Source organism: Arachis hypogaea, chromosome 7, assembly GCF_003086295.3.
Source record: "Arachis hypogaea cultivar Tifrunner chromosome 7, arahy.Tifrunner.gnm2.J5K5, whole genome shotgun sequence".
Taxonomy (NCBI): Eukaryota; Viridiplantae; Streptophyta; class Magnoliopsida; order Fabales; family Fabaceae; genus Arachis; species Arachis hypogaea.
The window spans coordinates 49,981,322-49,995,725 of NC_092042.1; the positions used below are offsets into that span (position 1 = coordinate 49,981,322).

Genomic DNA, 14,404 nt, shown 5'->3' on the forward strand with positions numbered 1-14,404 from the left:
GGAAAGTAGACATCCTGGGCTTTCCAGCAATATATGATAGTTCATACTTTGCCCAAGATTTGATGGCCCAAATCGGCGTTCAAAGTCACCCTCAGGAATTCCAGCGTTAAACGCCGGAACTGGCACAAGAATGGGAGTTAAACGCCCAAACTGGCACCAAAGCTGGCGTTTAACTCCAAGAGGAGTCTCTACACGAAAATGCTTCATTGCTCAGCCCAAGCACACACCAAGCGGGCCCGGAAGTGGATTTTTATGTCATTTACTCATCTCTGTAAACCCTAGGCTACTAGTTTTCTATAAGTAGGACCTTTTACTATTGTATTGAGATATCTGGGTAGTTATCTTTGTTCTGATGCTATCTTAGATCATTGGGAGGCTGGCCATTCGGCCCTGCCTAGACCTTGTTCTTATGTATTTTCAACGGTGGAGTTTCTACACACCATAGATTAAGGTGTGGAGCTCTGCTGTACCTCGAGTATTAATGCAATTACTATTGTTCTTCTATTCAATTCCGCTTGTTCTTGTTCTAAGATATCACTTGTTCTTCAACTTGATGAATGTGATGATCCGTGACACTCATCATCATTCTCACCTATGAACGTGTGACTGACAACCACCTCCGTTCTACCTTCGATTGGGTGAATATCTCTTGGATTCCTGATACACGATGCATGGTTGATCGCCTGACAACCGAGTGCTCGCCTGACAACCGAGCCAGCCATTCCGTGAGATCAGAGTCTTCGTGGTATAGGCTAGAACTGATGGCGGCATTCAAGAGAATCTGAAAGGTCTAACCTTGTCTGTGGTATTCTGAGTAGGATTCAATGACTGAATGACTGTGACGTGCTTCAAACTCCTGAGGGCGGGGCGTTAGTGACAGACGCAAAAGAATCACTGGATTCTATTCCGGCCTGATCGAGAACCGACAGATGGATAGCCGTGCCGTGACAGGGTGCGTTGAACATTTCCACTGAGAGGATGGGAGGTAGCCACTGACAACGGTGAAACCCTTGCTTAAGCTTGCCATGGAAAGGAGTAGGAAGGATTGGATGAAGACAGTAGGAAATCAGAGAGACGGAAGGGACAAGCATCTTCATACGCTTATCTGAAATTCCTACCAATGAATTACATAAGTATCTCTATCTTTATCTTTATGTTTTATTCGTATATCACCATACCCATTTGAGTTTGCCTGACTGAGATTTACAAGGTGACCATAGCTTGCTTCATACCAACAATCTCTGTGGGATCGACCCTTACTCGCGTAAGGTTTATTACTTGGACGACCCAGTACACTTGCTGGTTAGTTGTGCGAAGTTGTAGTGATCACAATTTCGTCCACCAAGTTTTTGGCGCCGTTGCCGGGGATTGTTCGAGTATGGACAACTGACGGTTCATCTTGTTGCTTAGATTAGGTATTTTTTTTTTCAGAGTTCTTGAGAATGAATTCTAGAGTTTCATGATGATCTGTTGAAATCTGGCTGGCTGTGAAGCCATGTCTAATTTCATTGGACCGAGGTTTCAACTTTTCGTCACAAAAGCTTGTTGATTTCTATCAATCTTGCTATTGGAGCAGTGATCTGCTAAGGCTTGGCTGGCCATTGGCCATGTCTAGTGTTTTGGACCGAAGCTTTCTTTGAAAGCTTGGCTGGCTGTGAAGCTATGTCTAATTCCTGGACCGGAGTCTTAGACTAAACGTTGCATGATTCCTAAAATTCTAATTAAGAATTTTGATATCTTTATTTTCTTTTTCCACTTAATTTTCGAAAAAAGCACAAAAAAATTTACAAAATCATAAAATCCAAAAATTTCTTGTTTGAGTCTAGAGTCTCATATTAAGTTTGGTGTCAATTGCATGTTTCTGTTCTTCTTGCATTCATGCATGTGTCTTCATTCATCTTCAAGTTGTTCTTGATGATTTCATTGCTTTGATCTTTGAATTCTCTTGACTTGAGTGTTTATGTGTCTCATATAGTGTCAGTAGTATACAAACTGCTAAGTTTGGTGTCTTGCATGCATTGTTATTTGATTTTAGTTGCATTTTGATTATTCCTTATTATTAAAAATCCAAAAATATTTTTAATTTGTGTCTTTTCAAGTCAATAATACAGAGAATTGAAGATTCAGAACATACAGCAGAGGAATTGCACAGAAAAAGCTGGGCGTTCAAAACGCCCAGTGAAGAAGGACAGACTGGCGTTTAAACGCCAGCCAGGGTACCTGGTTGGGCGTTTAACGCCCAAAAGGGTAGCATTTTGGGCGTTAAACGCCAGAATGTGCACCATTCTGGGCGTTTAACGCCAGGATGGCACAAGGGGGAAGATTTTGTTTTCAATGCAAATTTTTTTCAAGTTTTCAAAATCTTTTCAAAATCAAATCTTTTTCAAATCAAATCTTTTCAATCAAATCTTTTTCAAAATCAATTTCTTTCTATTTTCAAAAATACTTGCTATCAATTAATGATTTGATTCAACATTTCAAGTATGTTTCCTTTTCTGTTGAGAAAGGTTTAATGTTTGAATCATATCTTTTCTTGATAGCCAAGTCATTAACTTTTAAAATCAAATCCTTTTAAAATGTTTTTCAAATCATATCTTCTCAATCACATTTTTTTAAAACCAATCATATCTTCTTAACCACATCTTTTTTCAAAATAATTTTCAATCAAATCTTTTTGATTTCTAATTTCAAAATCTTTTTCAAAAATCACTTTACTTCTTTCTCAATCATGGTTTTCGAAAATCAACTAAAGTTTTTCAAAATGTTTTCAAAATCTTTTACTTAATTTTCGAAAATTACTTCTCCCCTTCTCACATCCTTCTATTTATGGACTAACACTATTCCTTAATGCAAAATTCGAACTCCATCTTCTTTGATAAGTTCAAATTTTCTACTTCTGCCTTCTATTTTTCTTTTCCTCTGACACCTCAAGGAATCTCTATAGTGTGACATAGAGGATTCCACATTTTCTTGTTCTCTTCTCTTATGAGCAGGAGCAAGGACAAAAGCATTCTTGTTGAGGCTGGCCCTGAACCTGAAAGGACCTTCAAGCGAAAGCTAAGAGAAGCCAAGGCACAACTCTCTATAGAGGACCAAACAGAAATCTTCAAAGAAGAAGAACCCATGGCAGCCGAAAACAACAACAATGCCAACAATGCAAGGAAGGTGCTGGGTGACTTTACTGCACCTACTCCCGACTTCTATGGGAGAAGCATCTCTATCCCTGCCATTGGAGCAAACAACTTTGAGCTTAAGCCTCAATTAGTTTCTCTAATGCAACAGAATTGCAAGTTCCATGGACTTCCATTGGAAGATCCTCATCAGTTTTTAGCTGAATTCTTGCAAATCTGTGACACAGTCAAGACTAATGGGGTTGATCCTGAGGTCTACAGACTTATGCTATTCCCTTTTGCTGTAAGAGACAGAGCTAGGACATGGTTGGACTCTCAACCTAAAGAAAGCCTGGACTCTTGGGAAAAGCTAGTCAATGCCTTCTTGGAAAAGTTCTTTCCACCTCAAAAATTGAGTAAGCTTAGAGTGGAAGTCCAAACCTTCAGACAGAAGGAAGGAGAATCCCTCTATGAAGCTTGGGAAAGATACAAACAATTAATCAGAAAGTGTCCCTCTGATATGCTTTCTGAATGGAGCATCATAGGTATTATCTATGATGGTCTCTCTGAACTGTCCAAGATGTCTTTGGATAGCTCTGCTGGAGGATCTCTTCATCTGAAGAAGACGCCTACAGAAGCTCAAGAGCTGATTGAAATGGTTGCAAATAACCAATTCATGTACACTTCTGAAAGGAATCCTGTGAACAATGGGACCAATCAGAAGAAAGGAGTTCTTGAGATTGACACTCTGAATGCCATACTGGCTCAGAATAAAATATTGACTCAACAAGTCAATATGATTTCTCAAAGTCTGTCTGGAATGCAAAATGCACCAAGCAGTACTAAAGAAGCTTCATCTGAGGAAGAAGCTTATGATCCTGAGAACCCTTTAATGGAAGAGGTGAATTACATGGGAGAACCCTATGGAAACACCTATAATCCTTCATGGAGAAATCATCCAAATCTCTCATGGAAGGATCAACAGAGACCTCAACAAGGTTTCAACAACAATAATGGTGGAAGAAACAGGTTTAGCAATAGCAAGCCTTTTCCATCATCTTCTCAGCAACAGACAGAGAATTCTAAGCAGAATACCTCTGACTTAGCAACCATGGTCTCTGATCTAATCAAAACCACTCAAAGTTTCATGACTGAAACAAGGTCCTCCATTAGAAATTTAGAGGCACAAGTGGGTCAGCTGAGCAAGAAAATTACTGAACACCCTCCTAGTACTCTCTCAAGCAATACAGAAGAAAATCCAAAAGGAGAGTGCAAGGCCATCAACATGGCCGAATTTGGAGAGGAGGAAGAGGCAGTGAACGCCACTGAGGAAGACCTCAATGGACGTCCACTGGCCTCCAATGAGTTCCCCAATGAGGAACTATGGGAATCTGAGGCTCAAAATGAGACCATAGAGGTTCCATTGGACTTACTTCTGCCATTCATGAGCTCTGATAAGTATTCTTCCTCTGAAGAGGATGAGTATGTCACTGAAGAGCAAGTTGCTAAATACCTTGGAGCAATCATGAAGCTAAATGATAAGTTATTTGGGAATGAGACTTGGGAAGATGAACCCCCTTTGCTCACCAAGGAACTGGATGACTTGTCTAGGCAGAAACTGCCTCAAAAGAGACAGGATCCTAGGAAGTTTTCAATACTTTGTACCATAGGCACCATGACCTTCAAGAAGGCCTTGTGTGACTTAGGGTCAAGTGTAAACCTCATGCCCCTCTCTGTAATGGAGAAGTTAGGGATCTTTGAGGTGCAAGCTGCAAAAATCTCACTAGAGATGGCAGACAATTCAAGAAAACAAGCCTATGGACTTGTAGAGGATGTTCTGGTAAAAGTTGAAGACCATTACATCCCTGCTGATTTCATAGTCCTAGAGACTGGGAAGTGCATGGATGAATCCATCATCCTTGGCAGACCCTTCCTAGCCACAGCAAGGGTTGTGATTGATGTTGATAGAGGAGAATTAATCATTCAAGTGAATGAAGAATCCCTTGTGTTTAAGGCTCAAGTATATCCCTCTGTCATCATGGAGAGGAAGCATGAAGAGCTTCTCCCAAAACAGAGCCAAACAGAGCCCCCACAGTCAAACTCTAAGTTTGGTGTTGGGAGGCCACAACCAACTTCTAAGTTTGGTGTTGAACCCCCACATTCAAACTCTAAGTTTGGTGTTGGGAGGTTCCAACATTGCTCTGAACATCTGTGAGGCTCCATGAGAGCCCTCTGTCAAGCTACTGGCATTAAAGAAGCGCTTGTTGGGAGGCAACCCAATGTTATATTTTATCTATTTTCCTTTGTTATTTTATGTTTTTTGTAGGTTGATGATCATGAGAAGTCACAAAATCAATTGAAAAAGCAAAAACAGAATGAAAAGCAGAAAGAAAAATAGCACACCCTGGAGGAGAGCGTGCTGGCGTTTAAACGCCAGCAAGGCTAGCTGTTGGGTGTTTAACGCCCAGTCTGGCACCATTCTGGGCGTTTAACGCCAGAAAGGGGCACCAGACTGGTGTTAAACGCCAGAAAAGGGCAAGAAGCTGGCATTAAACGCCAGAAATGGGCACCAGCCCGGCGTTTAACGCCAGAAATGGCTAAAAACGCATTTTTGCATGCCATTTGGTGCAGGGATGACTTTTCCTTGACACCTCAGGATCTGTGGACCCCACAGAATCCCCACCTACCCCACCACTCTCTCTCTTCTTCACCCATTCACCAATCACCTCAACACCTCTTCCCCAAAAACCCTTCACCTATCAAATCCCATCTTTCTCTTCACCACTCACATCCATCTTCCATAAAACCCCACCTACCTCACCCATCAAATTCAAACCACTTTCCCTCCTAAACCCACCCATACATGACCGAACCCTACCCTTCCCCCACTCCTATATAAACCCTCCTTTACTCCTTTATTTTCACACAACCAAACCACAACTTCTACCCCTTTTTGGCCGAACCACAAAGCCATATCCATCTCCTCTATTTCTTCTTCTTCTACTCTCTTCTTTCTTCTTTTGCTCGAGGACGAGCAAACCTTTTAAGTTTGGTGTGGTAAAAGCATTGCTTTTTGTTTTTCCATAACCATTTATGGCATCCAAGGCCGGAGAAACCTCTAGAAAGAGGAAATGGAAGGCAAAAGCTTCCACCTCCGAGTCATAGGAGATGGAGAGATTCATCTCAAGGGTGCATCAAGACCACTTCTATGAAGTTGTGGCCTTGAAGAAGGTGATCCCCGAGGTCCCTTTCTCACTCAAAAAGAGTGAATATCCGGAGATCCGACATGAGATCCGAAGAAGAGGTTGGGAAGTTCTTACCAACCCCATTCAACAAGTCGGAATCTTAATGGTTCAAGAGTTCTATGCCAATGCATGGATCACTAAGAACCATGATCAAAGTGTGAACCCGGATCCAAAGAATTATCTTACTATGGTTCGGGGGAAATACTTGGATTTTAGTCCGAAAAATGTAAGGTTGGCATTCAACTTGCCCATGATGCAAGGAGATGAACATCCTTACACTAGAAGGGTCAACTTTGATCAAAGGTTGGACCAAGTCCTCACAGTCATATGTGAAGAGGGCGCCCAATGGAAGAGAGATTCAAGAGGGAAGCCGGTTCAATTGAGAAGGCATGACCTCAAACCCGTGGCTAGAGGATGGTTGGAGTTTATCCAACGCTCAATCATTCCCACTAGCAACCGGTCCGAAGTTACTATAGACCGGGCTATCATGATTCATAGCATCATGATTGGAGAAGAAATAGAAGTTCATGAGGTTATATCTCAAGAACTTTATAAGGTGGTGGACAAGTCTTCTACCTTGGCAATGTTAGCCTTCCCTCATCTCATTTGTCACCTCTGTTATTCGGTTGGAGTTGACATAGAGGGAGACATCCCTATTGATGAGGACAAGCCCATCACTAAGAAGAGGATGGAGCACACAAGAGACCCCACTCATCATGAGATCCCTGAGATACCTCAAGGGATGCACTTTCCTCCACAAAACTATTGGGAGCAACTAAACACCTCCCTAGGAGAATTGAGTTCCAACATGGGACGACTAAGGGTGGAGCATCAAGAACACTCCATCATCCTCCATGAAATTAGAGAAGATCAAAGAATCATGAGAGAGGAGCAACAAAGACAAGGAAGAGACATTGAGGAGCTCAAGCACTCCATAGGATCTTCAAGAGGAAGAAAGAGCCGCCATCACTAAGGTGGACCCGTTCTTTAATTTCCTTGTTCTTTATTTTCCTGTTTTTCGAATTTTAGTGCTTATGTTTGTCTATGTTTGTGTCTTGTGATCATTAGTGTCTTAGTGTCTATGCCTTAAAGTTATGAATGTCCTATGAATCCATCACCTCTCTTAAATAAAAAATGTTCTTAATTGAAAAAGAGAAGAATTGCACGAATTTTGAATTTTATAACAGTTTAATTATCTTGATGTGGTGGCAATACTTTTGTTTTCTGAATGTATGCTTAAACAGTGCATATGTCTTTTGAATTTGTGGTTCATGAATGTTGGCTCTTGAAAGAATGATGAAAAAGGAGACATGTTACTGAGGATCTGAAAAATCATAAAAATGATTATTGAAGCAAGAAAAAAAGCAGTGAATTCAAAAAAAAAAGAGAGAAAAAAATTTCGAAAAAAAGAAAGAAAAAGAAAGAAATAAAGTTGTGATCCAAGGCAAAAAGAGTGTGCTTAAGAACCCTGGACACCTCTAATTGGGGACTCTAGCAAAGCTGAGTCACAATCTGAAAAGGTTCACCCAGTTATGTGTCTGTGGCATGTATGTATCCGGTGGTAATACTGGAAGACAGAGTGCTTTGGGCCACGGCCAAGACTCAATAAGTAGCTGTGTTCAAGAATCATCATACTTAACTAGGAGAATCAATGACACTATCTAGACTCTGAGTTCCTAAAAAAGCCAATCATTCTGAATTTCAAAGGATAGAGTGAGATGCCAAAACTGTTCAGAGGCAAAAAGCTAAAAGCCCCGCTCATCTAATTAATACTGATCTTCATAGATGTTTTTGGAATTCATTGCATATTCTCTTCTTTTTTATCTTGTTTGATTTTCAATTGCTTGAGGACAAGCAACAATTTAAGTTTGGTGTTGTGATGAGCGGATAATTTGTACGCTTTTTGGCATTGTTTTTAGTATACTTTTAGTATGATATAGTTAGTTTCTAGTATATTTTTATTAGTTTTTAGTTAAAATTCACTTTTCTGGACTTTACTATGAGTTTGTGTGTTTTTCATTGATTTCAGGTATTTTCTGGCTGAAATTGAGGGACCTGAGCAAAAATCTGATTCAGAGACTAAAAAGGACTGCAGATGCTGTTGGATTCTGACCTCCCTGCACTCGAAGTGGATTTTCTGGAGCTACAGAAGCCCAATTGGCGCGCTCTTAACGGCGTTGGAAAGTAGACATCCTGGGCTTTCCAGCAATATATGATAGTCCATACTTTGCCCAATATTTGATGGCCCAAACCGGCGTTCAAAGTCACCCTCAGGAATTCCAGCGTTAAACGCCGGAACTGGCACAAGAATGGGAGTTAAACGCCCAAACTGGTACCAAAGCTGGCGTTTAACTCCAAGAGGAGTCTCTACACGAAAATGCTTCATTGCTCAGCCCAAGCACACACCAAGCGGGCCCGGAAGTGGATTTTTATGTCATTTACTCATCTCTGTAAACCCTAGGCTACTAGTTTTCTATAAGTAGGACCTTTTACTATTGTATTGAGATATCTGGGTAGTTATCTTTGTTCTGATGCTATCTTAGATCATTGGGAGGCTGGCCATTCGACCCTGCCTAGACCTTGTTCTTATGTATTTTCAACGGTGGAGTTTCTACACACCATAGATTAAGGTGTGGAGCTCTGCTGTACCTCAAGTATTAATGCAATTACTATTGTTCTTCTATTCAATTCCGCTTGTTCTTGTTCTAAGATATCACTTGTTCTTCAACTTGATGAATGTGATGATCCGTGACACTCATCATCATTCTCACCTATGAACGTGTGACTGACAACCACCTCCGTTCTACCTTCGATTGGGTGAATATCTCTTGGATTCCTGATACACGATGCATGGTTGATCGCCTGACAACCGAGTGCTCGCCTGACAACCGAGCCAGCCATTCCGTGAGATCAGAGTCTTCGTGGTATAGGCTAGAACTGATGTCGGCATTCAAGAGAATCCAGAAGGTCTAACCTTGTTTGTGGTATTCTGAGTAGGATTCAATGACTGAATGACTGTGACGTGCTTCAAACTCCTGAAGGCGGGGCGTTAGTGACAGACGCAAAAGAATCACTGGATTCTATTCCGGCCTGATCGAGAACCGACAGATGGATAGCCGTGTCGTGACAGGGTGCGTTGAACATTTCCACTGAGAGGATGGGAGGTAGCCACTGACAACGGTGAAACCCTTGCTTAAGCTTGCCATGGAAAGGAGTAGGAAGGATTGGATGAAGACAGTAGGAAATCAGAGAGACGGAAGGGACAAGCATCTTCATACGCTTATCTGAAATTCCTACCAATGAATTACATAAGTATCTCTATCTTTATCTTTATGTTTTATTCGTATATCACCCTACCCATTTGAGTTTGCCTGACTGAGATTTACAAGGTGACCATAGCTTGCTTCATACCAACAATCTCTGTGGGATCGACCCTTACTCGCGTAAGGTTTATTACTTGGACGACCCAGTACACTTGCTGGTTAGTTGTGCGAAGTTGTAGTGATCACAATTTCGTCCACCAAACCCCCACATTCAAACTCTAAGTTTGGTGTTGGGAGGTCCCAACAATGCTCTGAACATCTGTGAAGCTCCGTGAGAGCTCAATGTCAAGCTATTGACATTAAAGGAGCGCTTATTGGGAGGCAACCCAATTTTATTTATCTATGTTATTTCATTTTTTTAGGTTGAAGATCACGTGGAGTCACAAAAACAACTACAAAAATCAAAGAAAAAAAATAAAAAATAGCATTAAAAACAGCACACCCTGGAGGAGAAACTTACTGGCGTTTAAGGGTAGCAGAATGGGCGTTTAATGCCCAGTCTGGCACCATTATAGTCGTTAAACTCCAGAAACAAGCACCAGACTGGCGTTAAATGCCAAAAATAGGCTACAATCTGGTGTTAAATGCCAGAAATAGGTTGCAGCCTGGCTTTTAACGCCAGGAAAGGAATAAAAGCTGGCGTTTAATGCCAAAAACAAGCAGCAGTCTGGCGTTAAACGCCAAGATTGCACTGTAAGGGTGTTTACACTCCTAATAAGAGCAAGGATGATACATCCTTGACCCCTCAAGATCTGTGGACCCCACAGGATCCCCATCTATCCCCCCACAACACTCTTCCCCAAAAACCCCACCTAACTCACTTTCAAATTCAAACACTTTTCCCTTCCAAACCTAACCCTAATGACCGAATCCTAACCCTCCCATCACCCCTATATAAACCCCTCACTACTCCTTCATATTCACACAACACATACACCTTTCCACCATCTTGGCCGAATTCACTTCTCCCTCCATCTCCTCTATTTTTCTTCTTCTTCCCCTTATTTCTTTCTTCTTTTGGTCGAGGACGAGCAAACTTTTTAAGTTTGGTGTGGTAAAAGCATTGCTTTTTGTTTTTTCATAACAATTTATGGCACATAAGGCTGGAGAAACCTCTAGAAAGAGGAAAGGGAAGGCAAAAGCTTCCACCTTCGAGTCGTGGGAGATGGAGAGATTCATCTCAAAGGTCCATCAAGACCACTTCTATGAAGTTGTGGCCAAGAAGAAGGTGATTCCTGAGGTCCCTTTCATGCTCAAGAAAAATGAGTATCCGGAGATCCGACATGAGATCCGAAGAAGAGGTTGGGAAGTTCTTACAAACCCCATTCAACAAGTCAGAATCTTAATGGTTCAAGAGTTCTATACCAATGCATGGATCACTAGGAACCATGATCAAAGTATGAACTCGAATCCAAAGAATTGGCATACAATGGTTCGGGGAAAATACTTAGATTTCAGTCCGGAAAATGTAAGGTTGGCATTCCACTTGCCAATAATACAAGAAAACGCATGCCCTTACACTAGAAGGGTCAACTTTGATCAAAGGTTGGACCAAGTCCTCATGGACATATGTGCAAAAGGAGCTCAATGGAAAAGAGACTCAAAAGGCAATCCGGTTCAATTGAGAAGACCGGACCTTAAGCCTGTGGCTAGAGGATGGTTGGAGTTTATCCAACGCTCCATCATTCCTACTAGCAACCGATCTGAAGTGACTGTGGATTAGGCCATCATGATCCATAGTATCATGATTGGGGAGGAAGTGGAAGTTCATGAGATCATACCTCTAGAACTCTACAAAGTGGCTGACAAGTCATCCACCTTGGCAAGGTTAGCCTTTCCTCATCTCATTTGTCATCTATGCAATCTAGCTGGGATTGACATAGAAGGAGACATCCTCATTGAAGAGGACAAGCCCATCACTAGAAAGAGGATGGATCAACAAAGGCAATGAAGAGACATAGAGGAGCTTAGTCGTTCCATTGGATCTTCAAGACGAAGAACTAGCTGCCATCACTAAGGTGGACCCGTTCTTTAATTTCCTTGTTCTTATTTTTCTGTTTTTCGAAAATTATGCTTTATGTTTTGTTTATGTTTGTGTCTTATTACATGATCATTAGTGTCTAAGTGTCTATGCCTTAAAGCTATGAATAATTCCATGAATCCTTCACCTCTCTTAAATGAAAAATGTGCCTAATTACAAAAGAACAAGAAGTACTTGGATTTCAAATTTTATCTTGAAATTAGTTTAATTATTTTGATGTGGTGGCAATACTTTGTTTTCTGAATGAATGCTTGAACAGTGCATATTTTTTATAGTGAAGTTTATGAATGTTAAAATTGTTGGTTCTTGAAAGAATGATGAACAAGGAAGGTGCTTGGTGACTTCACTGCACCAACTTCCAACTTCTATGGAAGAAGCATCTCAATTCTTGCCATTGGAGCAAGCAACTTTGAGCTTATGCCTCAATTAGTTTCTCTAATGCAACAGAACTGCAAGTTTCATGGACTTCTATCAGAAGATCCTCATCAGTTCTTATCTGAATTCTTACAGATCTGTGATACTGTTAAGACCAATGGAGTTGATCCTGAGGTCTACAGACTTATGCTTTTCCCCTTTGCTGTAAGAGACAGAGCTAGAACATGGTTGGACTCACAACCTAGAGAAAGCCTGAACTCTTGGAACAAGCTGGTCAATGCTTTCTTGACCAAATTCTTTCCACATCAGAAGATGAGTAAGCTCAGAGTGGATATCCAAACCTTCAGACAAAAGGAAGGTGAATCCCTCTATGAAGCATGGGAAAAATACAAGCAATTAACCAAAAGGTGTCCTTCTGACGTGTTTCTAGAATGGAGCATCATATATATATATATATATTCTATTATGGCCTATCTGAGTTATCCAAAATGTCATTGGACCACTCTGCTGGTGGATATCTTCATCTGAAGAGGCCTGCAGAAGCTCAGGAACTCATTGAAATGGTTGTAAATAACCAGTTCATGTACTCTTCTGAGAGAAATCCTGTGAATAATGGGGTGACTCAAAAGAAAGGAGTTCTTGAGATCGATACTCTGAATGCCATATTGGCTCAGAACAAAATATTGACTCAGCAAGTCAATATGATTTCTCAGAGTCTGACTGGATTGCAAGCTGCATCCAGCAGTACTAAAGAAGCATCTTCTGAAGAAGAAGCTTATGATCCTGAGAACCCTGCAATGGAGGAGGTGAATTACATAGGAGAACCCTATGGAAACACCTATAATCCTTCATGGAGAAATCACCCAAATTTCTCATGGAAGGATCAACAGAAGCCTCAACAAAGCTTCAATAACAATAATGGTGGGAGAAATAGGTTTAGCAATAGCAAACCTTTTCCATCATTTTTTCAGCAATAGACAGAGAATTCTAAGCAGAGTCTCTCTGGCTTAGCAAACATAGTCTCTAATCTATCCAAGGCCACTCTCAGTTTCATGACTGAGGCACGGTCTTCCATAAGAAATTTGGAGGCACAAGTGGGTCAGCTGAGTAAAAGAGTCACTGAAACCCCTCTTAGTACTCTCCCAAGCAATACAGAAGAGAATCCAAAGAGAGAGTGCAAGGCCATTGACGTTAGAATTTTTGCTAGTAAAGAATTTTATAAAAATAGTCGCGTTGTAGATATAGATTTTAAACCAACAGAAATCCCTTCGTACAAACATTTTGGTTGTCACAAGTAACAAACCCCTTTTAAAATTGATAACCGAGTATTTAAACCTCGGGTCGTCTTCTCAAGGAATTGCAGGGAGGTATGTTCTTATTATTGGCTATGAAAAAGGTAAAATTAGGGTTTTTGGAATTTGGGCAATGGGCACAGGTATATTTTCAAAGCAATAAAAATAAATAAATAACTGTAAAATAAACTCTTGGCAAGGTATAAGAACTGGAAGTCCTATCCTTATCAATTGTGATGAGAATTGGATTTTAATCCCACTTAGTTAACCTTTATTAAACAAAGGAAGGTCAAGTGGACTAATTAATTTGATACCTAAAGTCCTAGTCTTTCCTTTGGAAAGGCTAGAGTTATTGGAACTCAAATTAATTAGAAACTCCCAATTTCAACCACTGCTTTATTTGACAGCTCAAGCGTCACCAATTACTCAACCAAAGCCAAAAGGGTAACAGGAAAATTCAAATTATTTATATAAATAAAAGACATCAATCATCAATCTAAAATACCTCAAAATCATAAATTAATAACTCAATCAAATGTAACATGGGCAGTTATAGCCAAATAAAGAAGTTGAGTTGAACATAGAAATCCATAAATTAAATTGAGAAAATAAATAAAAGGAACATTGAACCTGGGATCGAGAGTCACTCCTAAAACTAGGAGAAGTCCTAAATCCTAATTTCTAAAAACTCTACCTAAATCCTAAAGAGAGAGAGGAGAGAACCTCTCTCAAAACTAGATCTAAATCATGGAAAGTGAATTCTGAAAAGCATCATGAGTCTCTGCAAGTTCCCTAACTTTAATCTGTGTTTCTGGGTCGAAAACTGGGTTGAAATGCAGCCCAGAATCTCTGCTAGCGACTTTTGTAATTCTGCAGATCGCGCACGCCACGCGATTGCGTCATCCATGCGGACGCGTCATTCGCGTTTTTCCCTGCCACGCGTTCGCGTCGTCCACGCTTCCGTGTCACTTGTGCTTTTCCAATCCGCGCAGTCGCATGAGCCATGCGGCCGCGTCAC

The 14,404-nt window shown here is 40.8% G+C and overlaps 2 non-coding genes across 2 annotated transcripts; both read right to left on the reverse strand.

The window, feature by feature from the left end:
- Nucleotides 1-3,528: 3,528 nt before the first annotated feature.
- LOC112704793 (small nucleolar RNA R71) lies at nucleotides 3,529-3,636 on the reverse strand. Its single transcript, XR_003155400.1, has one exon. It is a non-coding gene; the product is annotated as a small nucleolar RNA R71 (small nucleolar RNA).
- An 8,776-nt stretch (nucleotides 3,637-12,412) lies between these two features.
- On the reverse strand, nucleotides 12,413-12,516 carry LOC112704778 (small nucleolar RNA R71). Its single transcript, XR_003155385.1, has one exon. It is a non-coding gene; the product is annotated as a small nucleolar RNA R71 (small nucleolar RNA).
- Nucleotides 12,517-14,404: the final 1,888 nt, after the last annotated feature.